We start from the raw sequence: 16,755 nt of genomic DNA, 5'->3' as shown, positions 1-16,755 counted from the left end.
GAAGTGATAAACAGTGCTGTCTTTGGTGATTGTTCACCGTGCGCCTGTTGACACGTTCAGACTCGTGGAGTCCGGTGCTGATCGAAGACTTCTTTTGCCTGAAAGCGAGAGCTGAGTGTTTTGAAGTATTGCTGCTCAAAAGCGCTCCCTGCTGGTGAGCAGAGGCAGAGCAGCCTTGTTTGGGCAGACACAGAAAGTTTTCAGGTTTGAGAAAGGAAAAGAGGCGTCCTGTGCCTTCATGGCAACATGTTAATCTGTGAGGTGCCTGTAAAGTTAAGAGAGCGACCTTGAACTAATTGCTGCTTATTGCAAAATCACGCGTTCTCCTTCGAGCAGGAATTGAACAAATGACGGAAGGATGACTTTGTCTTATTTTCCACGACAGTCTTGTCACTCGACCAGCTGAGGTATCGAAGGGAAGCGGCAAAAATGTTTCACTTTGGTGATTGTTCACCGTGCACCTTTGACACACCCGGACTCGTGGATTCCAGTGCTCATGACTGAGGCTGACTCGGTACCTGCTCATCCCGCAGTGCTGTGGGAGTGGGAGCTGCTCCGTGTTCTCCACAGCCTGGGCCAGTGACACAATGAATAATGGGACTGATTATTGATCTGGAGATTGTGGGTTTCAGTTTACGGAGGGTGTAAAGTGGAAGGCCGGGCCTGGAGAGCATTGGAATAGTCGAGTCTGGAGGTAAACAAAGGCACGGATGAGGGTTTCAGCAGCAGAACATCATTCTGGAAGTTGGGATTTGTTTCTGCTGATGTTAATAACCGCTATAACTGGGCTGAAATTCAATATTCTGGATCGATGTCAAATAAATCAACTTTGTTTCAAACAGAATGGGTCAATTACTTGATGAATTCAAGATAAGAGACTAATTGATGTCCTCATTACCGATTATTTTGCTTTTTCTCCTTTCTCACTGTAGATTATTTCAGTTCTCATACCTTCAATTACTCTCATGGCCAAGTCCCAGCTCCCCGGTCCTTCCCTGGTGCCTCTCCCAGCCTTGGGATCCAGGGAAGGTATCAGTAATGTACCCGGGATCACGAAACACAAAACCCAGTCTGTGAATCACTTTCAGCGACTGGACTTATCGTGTGTCCCACAGCATCTCTCTCACCTTCGATGTGTGAATAGAGCATCAGGCCTGGGAATCTCGTCTTAAATTTAAATACACTCAGCAAATGTATTTAACAAAATACAAACAAGTAAACACATCACGGCCCAATAATCCAGCACTAAATTCAAAGGAGTAAGTCTGTTATCAAACTCCTTGAGTGGACAGAATAAAGAAAAATCCCAACTCGAAGATCCCCTCGAATTCTTTGCAAATTCCTTACAAATCTTGACAATAATCAACAAGTCTAATTGAATGTTGACCTTTATCTCGAGTGGGGTTGGAATACAGAAGTGATGCTTCAGTTGTAATGAACCTTGGTCAGACCCCACCTGGAGAACTGGGCACCGAACCGAGGGAGAGATAAATCGGCCTTAGAAAAGGTACAGTGCAGATTCACCAGAATGATGCCGGGGTTAAAAGGGTTAAATTATGAGGAGAGGTGGCATAAACTTGGTTTTTATTCCCATGAGTTTAGAACATTGAGATGTGACCTCATCGAGATGTTTAAAATAATAAAATGATTCAATAAGGCAGATACAGAGAAATTATTTCTTCTGGAGGGGGAATCCAGAACAAGAGGGCATAAGAAATAGGAGCAGGAGTGGGCCATCCGGCCCCTCGAGCCTGCTCTGCCATTCAGTAAGAACATGGCTGATCTTCTACCTTAACTCCACTTTCCTGCCTGATTCCTTGATTCCCTCGGTGTCCAAAAATCTCTCGATCTCATTCTTGAAAATACTCAACGACTGAGCATCCACAGCCCTCTGAGGTAGAGAATTCCAAAGATTCACCACCCTCTGAGTGAAGAAATTTTTCCTCATCTCAGTCCTAAATGGCCGAACCCTTATCCTGAGACTGTGCCCCCGAGTTCTAGACTCTCCAGCCAGGGGAAACTTCCTCTCAGCATCTACCCTGTCAAGCCCTCTAAGAATTTTAGACGTTTCAATGAGATCACCTCTCATTCTTCTAATCTCCAGAGAATATCGGGCCATTCTGCTCAATCTCCCCTCATACAACAACCCTCTCATCCCAGGAATCAATCTAGTGAACCTTCGTTGCACCCTCTCTAAGGCAAGTATATCCTTCCTCAGGTAAGGAGACCAAAACTGTGCACAGTACTCCAGGTGTGGTCTCACCAAGGCCCAATATAATTGCAGCAAGTCTCCCTTACTCTTATTCTCCAACCCCCATGCAATAAAGGCCAACATAATATTTGCTTTCCTAATTGTTTGCTGCACCTGCATATTAACTTTCTCTGTACAAGGACACCCAAATCCTTCTGAACACCAACATTTCTTAGTCTTTCACTTTTCAAAAAAATATTCTGCTTTTCTATTCCTCCTACCAAAGTGAATAATTTCCACATTTCCCCACATTATACTCCATCTGCCACCTTCTTGATAATCTTACAATTAGAGCTCGGTCATTTACGAGCAAAATAAGGCAGCAATTTTTCACACAAAGGGTAGTGGAAATTACAAACTCACTTTCCCGAAAGGCTGTGGATGCTGGGGCTCGATTGAAATGTTCAATATTGAGATTGATAGATTTGTGTTGTGTGAGGGGTGAAAGGGACATGGAGCAAAGAAGAGTAAATGGAGTTGTGGTACAGATTCGTCCTGATCAAAATGAATGGTGGAGCAGGCTTGAGGGGTTTCATGGTTAATTCCAGTTCCTGAAACAAATCACTGACAACAATCACCTCCAGTCTGATATAAACCAATCCCCACAGTCACTGACACCAATCTCCTCCTGTCTGATATAAACCAATCCCACAGTCACTGACACCAATCTCCTCCACTCTGAAAGAAACCAATCCCACAGTCACTGATACCAATCTCACTGAATGGTGGAACAGGCTCGAGGGGCTGAATGGCCGACTCCTGTTCCTAATGTTCCGTTGTCACACTGAAATTTCTAACATTCCTCTTCACAGTTCTTAATGCTCCCTATCTTGGTTTTGTCAGGAAATGTTGATCTTATGCCCTTCTACCCAAGCCCAGGTCATTACTCGATATTGAGAAGAGCAATGGTCCCAACACTGCCCCTGGGGGACACCACTGTTCACATCCCCACAGTCTGAAAAACATCCATTAACCAATACTCTGCCATTTATCCAACTTCCCATCCACACTGACCCACTCCCTGTAACACCGTGAGATTTAATCTGATCAACAAGCCTCCTGTCCGGCATCTTATCAAACACTTTTTAACAATCCATCTTCACAACATCCATTGAATTTAATCCCTACACTGTGTTATTTCCTCCAATAATCCCTGCTGTCTGTCCTGAATTAATCCATTTTATCCCTGCACTGTGTTATTTCCTCCAATATTCCCTGCTGTCTGTCCTGAATTAATCCATTTTATCCCTACACTGTGTTATTTCCTCCAATAATCCCTGCTGTCTGTCCTGAATTAATCCATTTTATCCCTACACTGTGTTATTTCCTCCAATAATCCCTGCTGTCTGTCCTGAATTAATCCATTTTATCCCGACACTGTGTTATTCCCTCCAATATTCCCTGCTGTCTGTCCTGAATTATCCATTTTATCCCTACACTGTGTTATTTCCTCCAATAATCCCTGCTGTCTGTCCTGAATTATCCATTTTATCCCGACACTGTGTTATTTCCTCCAATAATCCCTGCTGTCTGTACTGAATTATCCATTTTATCCCGACACTGTGTTATTTCCTCCAATAATCCCTGCTGTCTGTCCTGAATTATCCATTTTATCCCGACACTGTGTTATTTCCTCCAATAATCCCTGCTGTCTGTCCTGAATTATCCATTTTATCCCTACACTGTGTTATTTCCTCCAATATTCCCTGCTGTCTGTCCTGAATTAATCCATTTTATCCCTACACAGTGTTATTTCCTCCAATAATCCCCGCTGTCTGTCCTGAATTAATCCATTTTATCCCCACACTGTGTTATTTCCTCCAATAATCCCTGCTGTCTGTCCTGAATTATCCATTTTATCCCGACACTGTGTTATTTCCTCCAATATTCCCTGCTGTCTGTCCTGAATTAATCCATTTTATCCCTACACAGTGTTATTTCCTCCAATAATCCCCGCTGTCTGTCCTGAATTAATCCATTTTATCCCCACACTGTGTTATTTCCTCCAATAATCCCTGCTGTCTGTCCTGAATTAATCCATTTTATCCCTACACTGTGTTATTTCCTCCAATATTCCCTGCTGTCTGTCCTGAATTAATCCATTTTATCCCTACACTGTGCTATTTCCTCCAATATTCCCTGCTCTCTGTCCTGAATTAATCCATTTTATCCCTACACTGTGTTATTTCCTCCAATATTCCCTGCTGTCTGTCCTGAATTAATCCATTTTATCCCTACACTGTGTTATTTCCTCCAATATTCCCTGCTGTCTGTCCTGAATTAATCCATTTTATTCCTACACTGTGTTATTTCCTCCAATATTCCCTGCTGTCTGTCCTGAATTAATCCATTTTATCCCGACACTGTGTTATTTCCTCCAATATTCCCTGCTGTCTGTCCTGAATTAATCCATTTTATCCCTACACTGTGTTATTTCCTCCAATAATCCCTGCTGTCTGTCCTGAATTAATCCATTTTATCCCTAAACTGTGTTATTTCCTCCAATAATCCCTGCTGTCTGTCCTGAATTAATCCATTTTATCCCTACACTGTGTTATTTCCTCCAATAATCCCTGCTGTCTGTCCTGAATTAATCCATTTTATCCCTAAACTGTGTTATTTCCTCCAATAATCCCTGCTGTCTGTCCTGAATTAATCCATTTTATCCCTACACTGTGTTATTTCCTCCAATAATCCCTGCTGTCTGTCCTGAATTAATCCATTTTATCCCTACACTGTGTTATTCCCTCCAATATTCCCTGCTGTCTGTCCTGAATTAATCCATTTTATCCCTACACTGTGTTATTTCCTCCAATAATCCCTGCTGTCTGTCCTGAATTAATCCATTTTATCCTACACTGTGTTATTTCCTCCAATAATCCCTGCTGTCTGTCCTGAATTAATCCATTTTATCCCTACACTGTGTTATTTCCTCCAATAATCCCTGCTGTCTGTCCTGAATTAATCCATTTTATCCCTACACTGTGTTATTCCCTCCAATATTCCCTGCTGTCTGTCCTGAATTAATCCATTTTATCCCTACACTGTGTTATTTCCTCCAATAATCCCTGCTGTCTGTCCAGAATTAATCCATTTTATCCCTACACTGTGTTATTTCCTCCAATAATCCCTGCTGTCTGTCCTGAATTAATCCATTTTATCCCTACACTGTGTTATTCCCTCCAATAATCCCTGCTGTCTGTACTGAATTAATCCATTTTATCCCTACACTGTGTTATTTCCTCCAATAATCCCTGCTGTCTGTCCTGAATTAATCCATTTTATCCCTACACTGTGTTATTCCCTCCAATAATCCCTGCTGTCTGTCCTGAATTAATCCATTTTATCCCCACACTGTGTTATTTCCTCCAATAATCCCTGCTGTCTGTCCTGAATTAATCCATTTTATCCCTACACTGTGTTATTTCCTCCAATAATCCCTGCTGTCTGTCCTGAATTAATCCATTTTATCCCTACACTGTGTTATTCCCTCCAATAATCCCTGCTGTCTGTCCTGAATTAATCCATTTTATCCCTACACTGTGTTATTCCCTCCAATAATCCCTGCTGTCTGTCCTGAATTAATCCATTTTATCCCTACACTGTGTTATTTCCTCCAATAATCCCTGCTGTCTGTCCTGAATTAATCCATTTTATCCCTACACTGTGTTATTTCCTCCAATAATCCCTGCTGTCTGTCCTGAATTAATCCATTTTATCCCTACACTGTGTTATTCCCTCCAATATTCCCTGCTGTCTGTCCTGAATTAATCCATTTTATCCCTACACTGTGTTATTTCCTCCAATAATCCCTGCTGTCTGTCCTGAATTAATCCATTTTATCCCTACACTGTGTTATTCCCTCCAATATTCCCTGCTGTCTGTCCTGAATTAATCCATTTTATCCCTACACTGTGTTATTCCCTCCAATATTCCCTGCTGTCTGTCCTGAATTAATCCATTTTATCCCTACACTGTGTTATTCCCTCCAATATTCCCTGCTGTCTGTCCTGAATTAATCCATTTTATCCCTACACTGTATTATTCCCTCCAATATTCCCTGCTGTCTGTCCTGAATTAATCCATTTTATCCCTACACTGTGTTATTCCCTCCAATATTCCCTGCTGTCTGTCCTGAATTAATCCATTTTATCCCTACACTGTGTTATTCCCTCCAATATTCCCTGCTGTCTGTCCTGAATTAATCCATTTTATCCCTACACTGTGTTATTCCCTCCAATATTCCCTGCTGTCTGTCCTGAATTAATCCATTTTATCCCTACACTGTGTTATTCCCTCCAATATTCCCTGCTGTCTGTCCTGAATTAATCCATTTTATCCCTACACTGTGTTATTCCCTCCAATATTCCCTGCTGTCTGTCCTGAATTAATCCATTTTATCCCTACACTGTATTATTCCCTCCAATATTCCCTGCTGTCTGTCCTGAATTAATCCATTTTATCCCTACACTGTGTTATTTCCTCCAATAATCCCTGCTGTCTGTCCTGAATTAATCCATTTTATCCCTACACTGTGTTATTCCCTCCAATATTCCCTGCTGTCTGTCCTGAATTAATCCATTTTATCCCTACACTGTGTTATTCCCTCCAATATTCCCTGCTGTCTGTCCTGAATTAATCCATTTTATCCCTACACTGTGTTATTCCCTCCAATATTCCCTGCTGTCTGTCCTGAATTAATCCATTTTATCCCTACACTGTGTTATTCCCTCCAATATTCCCTGCTGTCTGTCCTGAATTAATCCATTTTATCCCGACACTGTGTTATTCCCTCCAATAATCCCTGCTGTCTGTCCTGAATTAATCCATTTTATCCCGACACTGTGTTATTCCCTCCAATATTCCCTGCTGTCTGTCCTGAATTAATCCATTTTATCCCGACACTGTGTTATTCCCTCCAATAATCCCTGCTGTCTGTCCTGAATTAATCCATTTTATCCCGACACTGTGTTATTCCCTCCAATATTCCCTGCTGTCTGTCCTGAATTAATCCATTTTATCCCGACACTGTGTTATTCCCTCCAATATTCCCTGCTGTCTGTCCTGAATTAATCCATTTTATCCCTACACTGTGTTATTTCCTCCAATAATCCCTGCTGTCTGTCCTGAATTAATCCATTTTATCCCTACACTGTGTTATTCCCTCCAATATTCCCTGCTGTCTGTCCTGAATTAATCCATTTTATCCCTACACTGTGTTATTCCCTCCAATATTCCCTGCTGTCTGTCCTGAATTAATCCATTTTATCCCTACACTGTATTATTCCCTCCAATATTCCCTGCTGTCTGTCCTGAATTAATCCATTTTATCCCTACACTGTGTTATTCCCTCCAATATTCCCTGCTGTCTGTCCTGAATTAATCCATTTTATCCCTACACTGTGTTATTCCCTCCAATATTCCCTGCTGTCTGTCCTGAATTAATCCATTTTATCCCTACACTGTGTTATTCCCTCCAATATTCCCTGCTGTCTGTCCTGAATTAATCCATTTTATCCCGACACTGTGTTATTCCCTCCAATAATCCCTGCTGTCTGTCCTGAATTAATCCATTTTATCCCTACACTGTGTTATTCCCTCCAATAATCCCTGCTGTCTGTCCTGAATTAATCCATTTTATCCCGACACTGTGTTATTCCCTCCAATAATCCCTGCTGTCTGTCCTGAATTAATCCATTTTATCACTACACTGTGTTATTTCCTCCAATAATCCCTGCTGTCTGTCCTGAATTAATCCATTTTATCCCTACACTGTGTTATTCCCTCCAATATTCCCTGCTGTCTGTCCTGAATTAATCCATTTTATCCCTACACTGTGTTATTCCCTCCAATATTCCCTGCTGTCTGTCCTGATTTAATCCATTTTATCCCTACACTGTGTTATTTCCTCCAATATTCCCTGCTGTCTGTCCTGAATTAATCCATTTTATCCCTACACTGTGTTATTCCCTCCAATAATCCCTGCTGTCTGTCCTGAATTAATCCATTTTATCCCTACACTGTGTTATTCCCTCCAATATTCCCTGCTGTCTGTCCTGAATTAATCCATTTTATCCCTACACTGTGTTATTCCCTCCAATAATCCCTGCTGTCTGTCCTCAATTAATCCATTTTATCCCTACACTGTGTTATTCCCTCCAATAATCCCTGCTGTCTGTCCTGAATTAATCCATTTTATCCCTACACTGTGTTATTCCCTCCAATATTCCCTGCTGTCTGTCCTGAATTAATCCATTTTATCCCTACACTGTGTTATTCCCTCCAATATTCCCTGCTGTCTGTCCTGAATTAATCCATTTTATCCCTACACTGTGTTATTCCCTCCAATATTCCCTGCTGTCTGTCCTGAATTAATCCATTTTATCCCTACACTGTGTTATTCCCTCCAATAATCCCTGCTGTCTGTCCTGAATTAATCCATTTTATCCCTACACTGTGTTATTCCCTCCAATATTCCCTGCTGTCTGTCCTGAATTAATCCATTTTATCCCTACACTGTGTTATTCCCTCCAATATTCCCTGCTGTCTGTCCTGAATTAATCCATTTTATCCCTACACTGTGTTATTCCCTCCAATAATCCCTGCTGTCTGTCCTCAATTAATCCATTTTATCCCTACACTGTGTTATTCCCTCCAATAATCCCTGCTGTCTGTCCTGAATTAATCCATTTTATCCCTACACTGTGTTATTCCCTCCAATATTCCCTGCTGTCTGTCCTGAATTAATCCATTTTATCCCTACACTGTGTTATTCCCTCCAATATTCCCTGCTGTCTGTCCTGAATTAATCCATTTTATCCCTACACTGTGTTATTCCCTCCAATATTCCCTGCTGTCTGTCCTGAATTAATCCATTTTATCCCTACACTGTGTTATTCCCTCCAATAATCCCTGCTGTCTGTCCTGAATTAATCCATTTTATCCCTACACTGTGTTATTCCCTCCAATATTCCCTGCTGTCTGTCCTGAATTAATCCATTTTATCCCTACACTGTGTTATTCCCTCCAATATTCCCTGCTGTCTGTCCTGAATTAATCCATTTTATCCCTACACTGTGTTATTCCCTCCAATATTCCCTGCTGTCTGTCCTGAATTAATCCATTTTATCCCGACACTGTGTTATTCCCTCCAATAATCCCTGCTGTCTGTCCTGAATTAATCCATTTTATCCCGACACTGTGTTATTCCCTCCAATATTCCCTGCTGTCTGTCCTGAATTAATCCATTTTATCCCTACACTGTGTTATTCCCTCCAATATTCCCTGCTGTCTGTCCTGAATTAATCCATTTTATCCCTACACTGTGTTATTCCCTCCAATAATCCCTGCTGTCTGTCCTGAATTAATCCATTTTATCCCGACACTGTGTTATTCCCTCCAATAATCCCTGCTGTCTGTCCTGAATTAATCCATTTTATCACTACACTGTGTTATTTCCTCCAATAATCCCTGCTGTCTGTCCTGAATTAATCCATTTTATCCCTACACTGTGTTATTTCCTCCAATATTCCCTGCTGTCTGTCCTGAATTAATCCATTTTATCCCTACACTGTGTTATTTCCTCCAATAATCCCTGCTGTCTGTCCTGAATTAATCCATTTTATCCCTACACTGTGTTATTCCCTCCAATATTCCCTGCTGTCTGTCCTGAATTAATCCATTTTATCCCTACACTGTGTTATTTCCTCCAATATTCCCTGCTGTCTGTCCTGAATTAATCCATTTTATCCCTACACTGTGTTATTCCCTCCAATAATCCCTGCTGTCTGTCCTGAATTAATCCATTTTATCCCTACACTGTGTTATTCCCTCCAATATTCCCTGCTGTCTGTCCTGAATTAATCCATTTTATCCCTACACTGTGTTATTCCCTCCAATATTCCCTGCTGTCTGTCCTGAATTAATCCATTTTATCCCTACACTGTGTTATTCCCTCCAATAATCCCTGCTGTCTGTCCTGAATTAATCCATTTTATCCCTACACTGTGTTATTCCCTCCAATATTCCCTGCTGTCTGTCCTGAATTAATCCATTTTATCCCTACACTGTGTTATTCCCTCCAATATTCCCTGCTGTCTGTCCTGAATTAATCCATTTTATCCCTACACTGTGTTATTCCCTCCAATAATCCCTGCTGTCTGTCCTGAATTAATCCATTTTATCCCTACACTGTGTTATTCCCTCCAATAATCCCTGCTGTCTGTCCTGAATTAATCCATTTTATCCCTACACTGTGTTATTCCCTCCAATATTCCCTGCTGTCTGTCCTGAATTAATCCATTTTATCCCTACACTGTGTTATTCCCTCCAATAATCCCTGCTGTCTGTCCTGAATTAATCCATTTTATCCCTACACTGTGTTATTCCCTCCAATATTCCCTGCTGTCTGTCCTGAATTAATCCATTTTATCCCTACACTGTGTTATTCCCTCCAATAATCCCTGCTGTCTGTCCTGAATTAATCCATTTTATCCCTACACTGTGTTATTCCCTCCAATAATCCCTGCTGTCTGTCCTGAATTAATCCATTTTATCCCTACACTGTGTTATTCCCTCCAATATTCCCTGCTGTCTGTCCTGAATTAATCCATTTTATCCCTACACTGTGTTATTCCCTCCAATATTCCCTGCTGTCTGTCCTGAATTAATCCATTTTATCCCTACACTGTGTTATTCCCTCCAATATTCCCTGCTGTCTGTCCTGAATTAATCCATTTTATCCCTACACTGTGTTATTTCCTCCAATAATCCCTGCTGTCTGTCCTGAATTAATCCATTTTATCCCTGCACTGTGTTATTTCCTCCAATATTCCCTGCTGTCTGTCCTGAATTAATCCATTTTATCCCTACACTGTGTTATTCCCTCCAATATTCCCTGCTGTCTGTCCTGAATTAATCCATTTTATCCCTACACTGTGTTATTCCCTCCAATATTCCCTCCTCTTTGTCCTTTATTAAAGTCCAGTTTTTTCCCTCGAGTTTGACATTAATCAGGTTTAAAATTGATGCAGAGTTTCAGCCATTGAGGGAGATCCGGGCTCAGCCCCGCCCACTCGGTGCCGCAAGTCCCGCCCCTCACCCACTCCCATTGGTTGGAGGACCAACCGCCCGCTCGGTCCTCCAGCCCCTCTCCGCTCTTCCTATTGGTCCGGAGCTCCCGTCAATCACCCGGGCAGTGTGAGCTGAGCATGCGCGGCGGGCGGGGAGTGAGGCCGAGATCGTGTCGGCAACAGGTGAGAGATGGGCGGGGGGAGCGGGTTAATAAACCCCGGGGGAGGGGGCGGGGGCTTCACAAACCCCGAGTGCGGCCCCGGGCCCGAATATCAAACAGTGAACATTCTCCTCTCTCTCTCTACACTCCGGGGGCTCCGGTTTAGATCAGACCCGAAACTCAACACACGGCCCGCGGCCTCCGAGCATGCGCAGTGTCAGCGTCAAACCTCGTGACTCATCGAATCAGGGAGCGTCTGTAAATGAAGGAGAAATGGTGATTGGTCAGGGAGCGTCTGTAAATGAAGGAGAAATGGTGATCGGTCAGGGAGCGTCTGTAAATGAAGGAGAAATGGTGATCGGTCAGGGAGCGTCTGTAAATGAAGGAGAAATGGTGATCGGTCAGGGAGCGTCTGTAAATGAAGGAGAAATGGTGATCGGTCAGGGAGCGTCTGTAAATGAAGGAGAAATGGTGATCTCCATATCTTCAGTCATCCAGGGAGCTCCAGCTTTGGATGCTGTTCCTTTCCTCCTCGTGGGAATCTGTCTGCTCTGTACCCAAACCAACTCCTCCTTGAAGGCCTCCCACTGTTCAATTACTGTTCTGCCTGCCAATTTTTGATTCCAATCCACCTGGACAAGATCCCTTTTTAACTCATGAAATTAGCCCTCATCCAGTTAAGAATTTTCACATTTGACTGTCCCCTGTCCTTTTCCATAACTGTTCTAAACCGAATGAAATTATGATCACTGCTGCCCCAATGAAATAGGCTCCACCTGCCCCACTTCATTCTCCACACTGAGCCCACTGCTGTACTCACTCTCTCTCTCTCTCACACTGTCTCTCTCACACTCTCTCTCACACTCACTCTCTCACACTCTCTCACCCTTTCACTCATGGTTTCGGGCCACTGAAAGATGATGCGATGGGTTTGGATTTCAGCACAGGGAGGAGGGAGAGTGTGTGGGACAGGGGATTTTCAGCTTTGAGGAATGAGAGAGGAAATAATGTTCCATAGAAAGTAGAGTTATCTGATCTGAATTTCCATCCTGTACTTCCAGTGATAACTTTTATAAACTCCATTTACAGGGGAGGATTTACAGAGGGAAACTCAAACCAAAGATCACGTCAAGATCTGACAGAGTCACTCGATTCATCAGGACCTGAATATCGTCGGCCTTTGAATGTGGAAGGAGAAATGTTTGTCTGTTCCATCTGTGGGAGAAGATTTCAAACATCAGTGTGAGTGGAAAAGCACCGAGACACACACACCCGAGTGAGAGTGTTCCAGTGCACTGACTGTGGAAAGAGCTTTCACCAGTTACACAGCCAGAAAAAACACCGCACCATTCACAGAGGGGAGAAACCGTCCACGTGTTCTGTGTGTGGACGAGGCTTCAACTGATCATCCAACCTGGAGAGACACACGGACACACGGACCACGGAGAAACCGTGCAAATGTGGGGACTGTGGGAAGGGATTCAGTTACCCTTCAGAGCTGGAAACTCATCGACGCAGTCACACTGGGGAGAGGCCGTTCACCTGCTCCGTGTGTGGGAAGGGATTCACTCAGTCATCCAACCTGCTGACACACCAGCGAGTTCACAATGGGGAGAGGCCGTTCACCTGCTCCGTGTGTGGGAAGGGATTCGCTCGGTCATCACACTTTCTGTCACACCAGCGAGTTCACACTGGGAAGAGGCCGTTCACTTGCTCAGTGTGTGGGAAGGGATTCGCTCATTCATCCACCTTGCTGACACACCAGCGAGTTCACAATGGGGAGAGGCCGTTCTCCTGCTCCATGTGTGGGAAGGGATTCACTCAGTCATCCAACCTGCTGACACACCAGCGAGTTCACACTGATGAGAGACCTTTTAAATGTTCTGACTGTGAGAAGAGCTTTAAAAGCAAAATTGAACTGCTGAAACACCAACGCATTCACACTGGGGAGAGGCCGTTCACCTGCTCCGTGTGTGGGAATGGATTCACTCAGTCATCACACTTTCTGTCACACCAGCGAGTTCACACTGGGGAGAGGCCGTTCACCTGCTCCGTGTGTGGGAATGGATTCACTCAGTCATCACACTTTCTGTCACACCAGCGAGTTCACACTGGGGAGAGGCCGTTCACCTGCTCCGTGTGTGGGAAGGGATTCGCTGATTCATCGAGCCTGCTGAAACACCAGCGAGTTCACACTGGGGAGAGGCCGTTCACCTGCTCCGTGTGTGGGAAGGGATTCACTCAGTCATCCAACCTGCTGAGACACCAGCGACTTCACACTGATGAGAGATCTTTTAAATGTTCTGACTGTGAGAAGAGGTTTAAAAGCAAATTTAATCTGCTGACACACCAACGCACTCACACTGGGGAGGGGCCGTTCACCTGCTCCGTGTGTGGGAAGGGATTCACTTGGTCATCCTCCCTGCTGAAACACCAGCGAGTTCACACTGAGTGACCTTTAAATGTTCTGACTGTGGGAAGAGATTTAAAATCAGAAACGAACTGCTGAGACATCGACGCACTCACACTGGGGCGAGACTTTTCACCTGCTCCGTGTGTGGGAAGAGATTCACTCGATCATCCCACCTTCTGAAACATTAACTTGTTCACACTATTGAGTCACCTGTTAATGCAGTGACTGTGAGAAGAGCTTAAAAGCAGAAATGAACTGCTGACACATCAACGCATGCCCATTGGTTAAGAGACTGTTCACCTGCTCCGTGCGTGGGAAGGGATTCACTCAGTCATCACACGTGCTGAGACACCAGCGAGTTCACGAAATGAGCAGGTCCAACGAGCCGGTCACTAAGTATCGGAACAAATATCCCCGCTGAGGTTTCGGGATTGTTCCTGGTTTATTTATATCAGTGAGTGACCGATTTTAAACCAGGTGAGGGTCTAAACCTAAGGTAAGAGCCTGGGATAGACAAGAGATTCTTCAATGTATCAAGTTAAATCACACTGATTCCACCAACACTGGACATCACATCCCTCAAACGTTGTTACCTGTTACTGTATAAAACTGGTGAGGGTGGAAATGGGAAATAACTGAAAAAAACTTCATTGTATCAAAGTTAATTCTGATCATTATTATTATACAAACATTCTACAGCCGGTCCCTTAAAAAGGACCCAATATCAAACCAGTCCCCAGTCCTTGGGCCTGTGCCTATGTTGTGATTTGCACCCGCTTCTGACTGACTTGGTATCAGACGCACTCCCGTCAACAGTAAACGGATGGAGCCGGATCCATAAGAGAAAAATGAGGACCGACCTCCGCGGTTCTCCCAGAGTGCGGGAGGCGGAGTAACAGCAGCAGACAGAGAGATCTCTCTAAACCAGCCGCTGCCGCCGGAGAGAAGCGAGTCCCGTTCCGAGCCGTGTCTGTCAGGCGCCCGCTGACCCTCTCTTCACTGAAGGGGACCGATTCAGCACCAACTCACACACCCACCATTGGATCATTGAATCACCTTCAACACCTGAATTACATCACCACTTAATCCTCTATACACGAGGAAATACAAACCTTGTCCACGCAACTTGCCCTCATAATTTAAACATTTTAGCCCCGGTATCATTCTGGTCTTTCTGCGCTGCACCTCCTGCAAGGCCAATATATCCATCCTGAGGTCTGGTGCCCAGGACTGAATGCCGTACTCTAAATGTGGCCTTAGCAGAGTTTATAGAATTCTAACATAACTTCCACCCTTTTGAATTCCAGTTCCCTTAAGATAAAGGCCGATATTCCATTAGCCATTTTAATTATTTTTTGCACCTGTCTGCCAACTCTTCCTGATTTCCCGAAGTATCTCTGCTCACCCACAGTTCCTGGCTTCTCACCATTTCGAAAATACTCTGATTTATCTTGCTTCGGGCCAAAGTGGATGGCCTCACACTTTCCCAGATTGAAACTTTGAACAGTCTGGGGCTCTTTTGTATCGAAAAGAGAAGGCTGAGGGTGACCTGATACAGGACTTTAAGATTATGCAAGGGTTTGATCGGTCAGATGTAGATAAGGTGTTTGTACTTTTGGGAGTGGGGACGTCAGAACTTAGGGCCATGAATATAATAGTCATCAATAAATCCAATCTGGCATTCAAGAGAAACATATTTATCCAGAGAGGCGTTAGAATGTGCAGCTCGCTCCCACAAGGAGTAGTTAAGGCGAATATCATGGATGCATTTACGGTGAAGTGAGATAAACACATGGAGGAGAAAGGAATATTCGTGTTTGCTCATCGAGTTCGATGAAGAGGGGTTGGAGGAGGCTCATCTACAGCATAAACACCGGTATAGTCTAGTTGGGCCGAATTGCCTGTTTCTGTGATGTACATTCTATGTAATTCTATGTAAGCTCCATCTGACACAGTTTTACCAACTCACTGAATCTATCAATTTCCTTTTACAACTTTATGCTCCCATCTACACTACTCACTATGCCTCCTAACTTGGTGTCATCAACAAACCTGGATATACCGCTCTCTATTCCTTTATCTGCCTCATTAAAACAGATCCCTGGGGGACACCACGAATCACATCCTGTCAATTTGAGTACATACCCATTAACCCTACTCTCTGTCTCCTACCTCCAAACCAACTCCCTCCCCATGTCAATGGGTTGCTTTGAATTCCACATGTCAACAGAAATGAGAACAGTCTCTGATGTTAAACCTTAACGAATGCCTCTGGAAGTCAATATACACATAACCCCCATAGACACTCCATCATTTACCACGTTAGTTACATCTTCAAAAAGTTCAACTATTTTCGTTAGACTTGACTTACACTTTACAAATCTATGCTGGCTCTCTCTGATCAATTCATGTTTATCCAAGTGCTCAGTCATTCTTTCCCTAATAACAGATTCTGGTAACTTCCCCACAACAGACGTCAGACTAATAGGTCGAAAATTTCCTGTTTTATCTCTCCTACCTTTCCTAATTAATGGAATGACATTTGAATTTTTTCAATCCATGGAACAATTCCTGAATCAAGAGAGTTTTGAACGATCATGACTAAAGCATGTACAATTTCCTCACCTATTCCCCTTCGTCCCCTGGGATGGTAAACATCAGGTCCTGGAGATTTGTCTATCTTTAGTCTAATTATTTTCTCCATTACCATTATTTTACTTACACTGAATCCCCTTGATTTATTTTCAGTTTTCCTCGTGTCTCTGTTATATTATCCTCATGCTTTTCTGTGAGTATTTAGCAAGTCTGCCATTTCCTGATTTTCAATTACAATATCACCTCCATCTGTCTTTAAGGGGC

General features: G+C 43.4%; 1 pseudogene; it reads left to right on the top strand.

The window, feature by feature from the left end:
* Window positions 1-12,837: 12,837 nt before the first annotated feature.
* Window positions 12,838-14,051, top strand: LOC137311255 (zinc finger protein 229-like; annotated as a pseudogene).
* Window positions 14,052-16,755: the final 2,704 nt, after the last annotated feature.

Source organism: Heptranchias perlo, unplaced genomic scaffold (assembly GCF_035084215.1).
Source record: "Heptranchias perlo isolate sHepPer1 unplaced genomic scaffold, sHepPer1.hap1 HAP1_SCAFFOLD_319, whole genome shotgun sequence".
Lineage (NCBI taxonomy): Eukaryota > Metazoa > Chordata > Chondrichthyes > Hexanchiformes > Hexanchidae > Heptranchias > Heptranchias perlo.
This window is presented reverse-complemented; position numbering and strand designations above follow the sequence as displayed.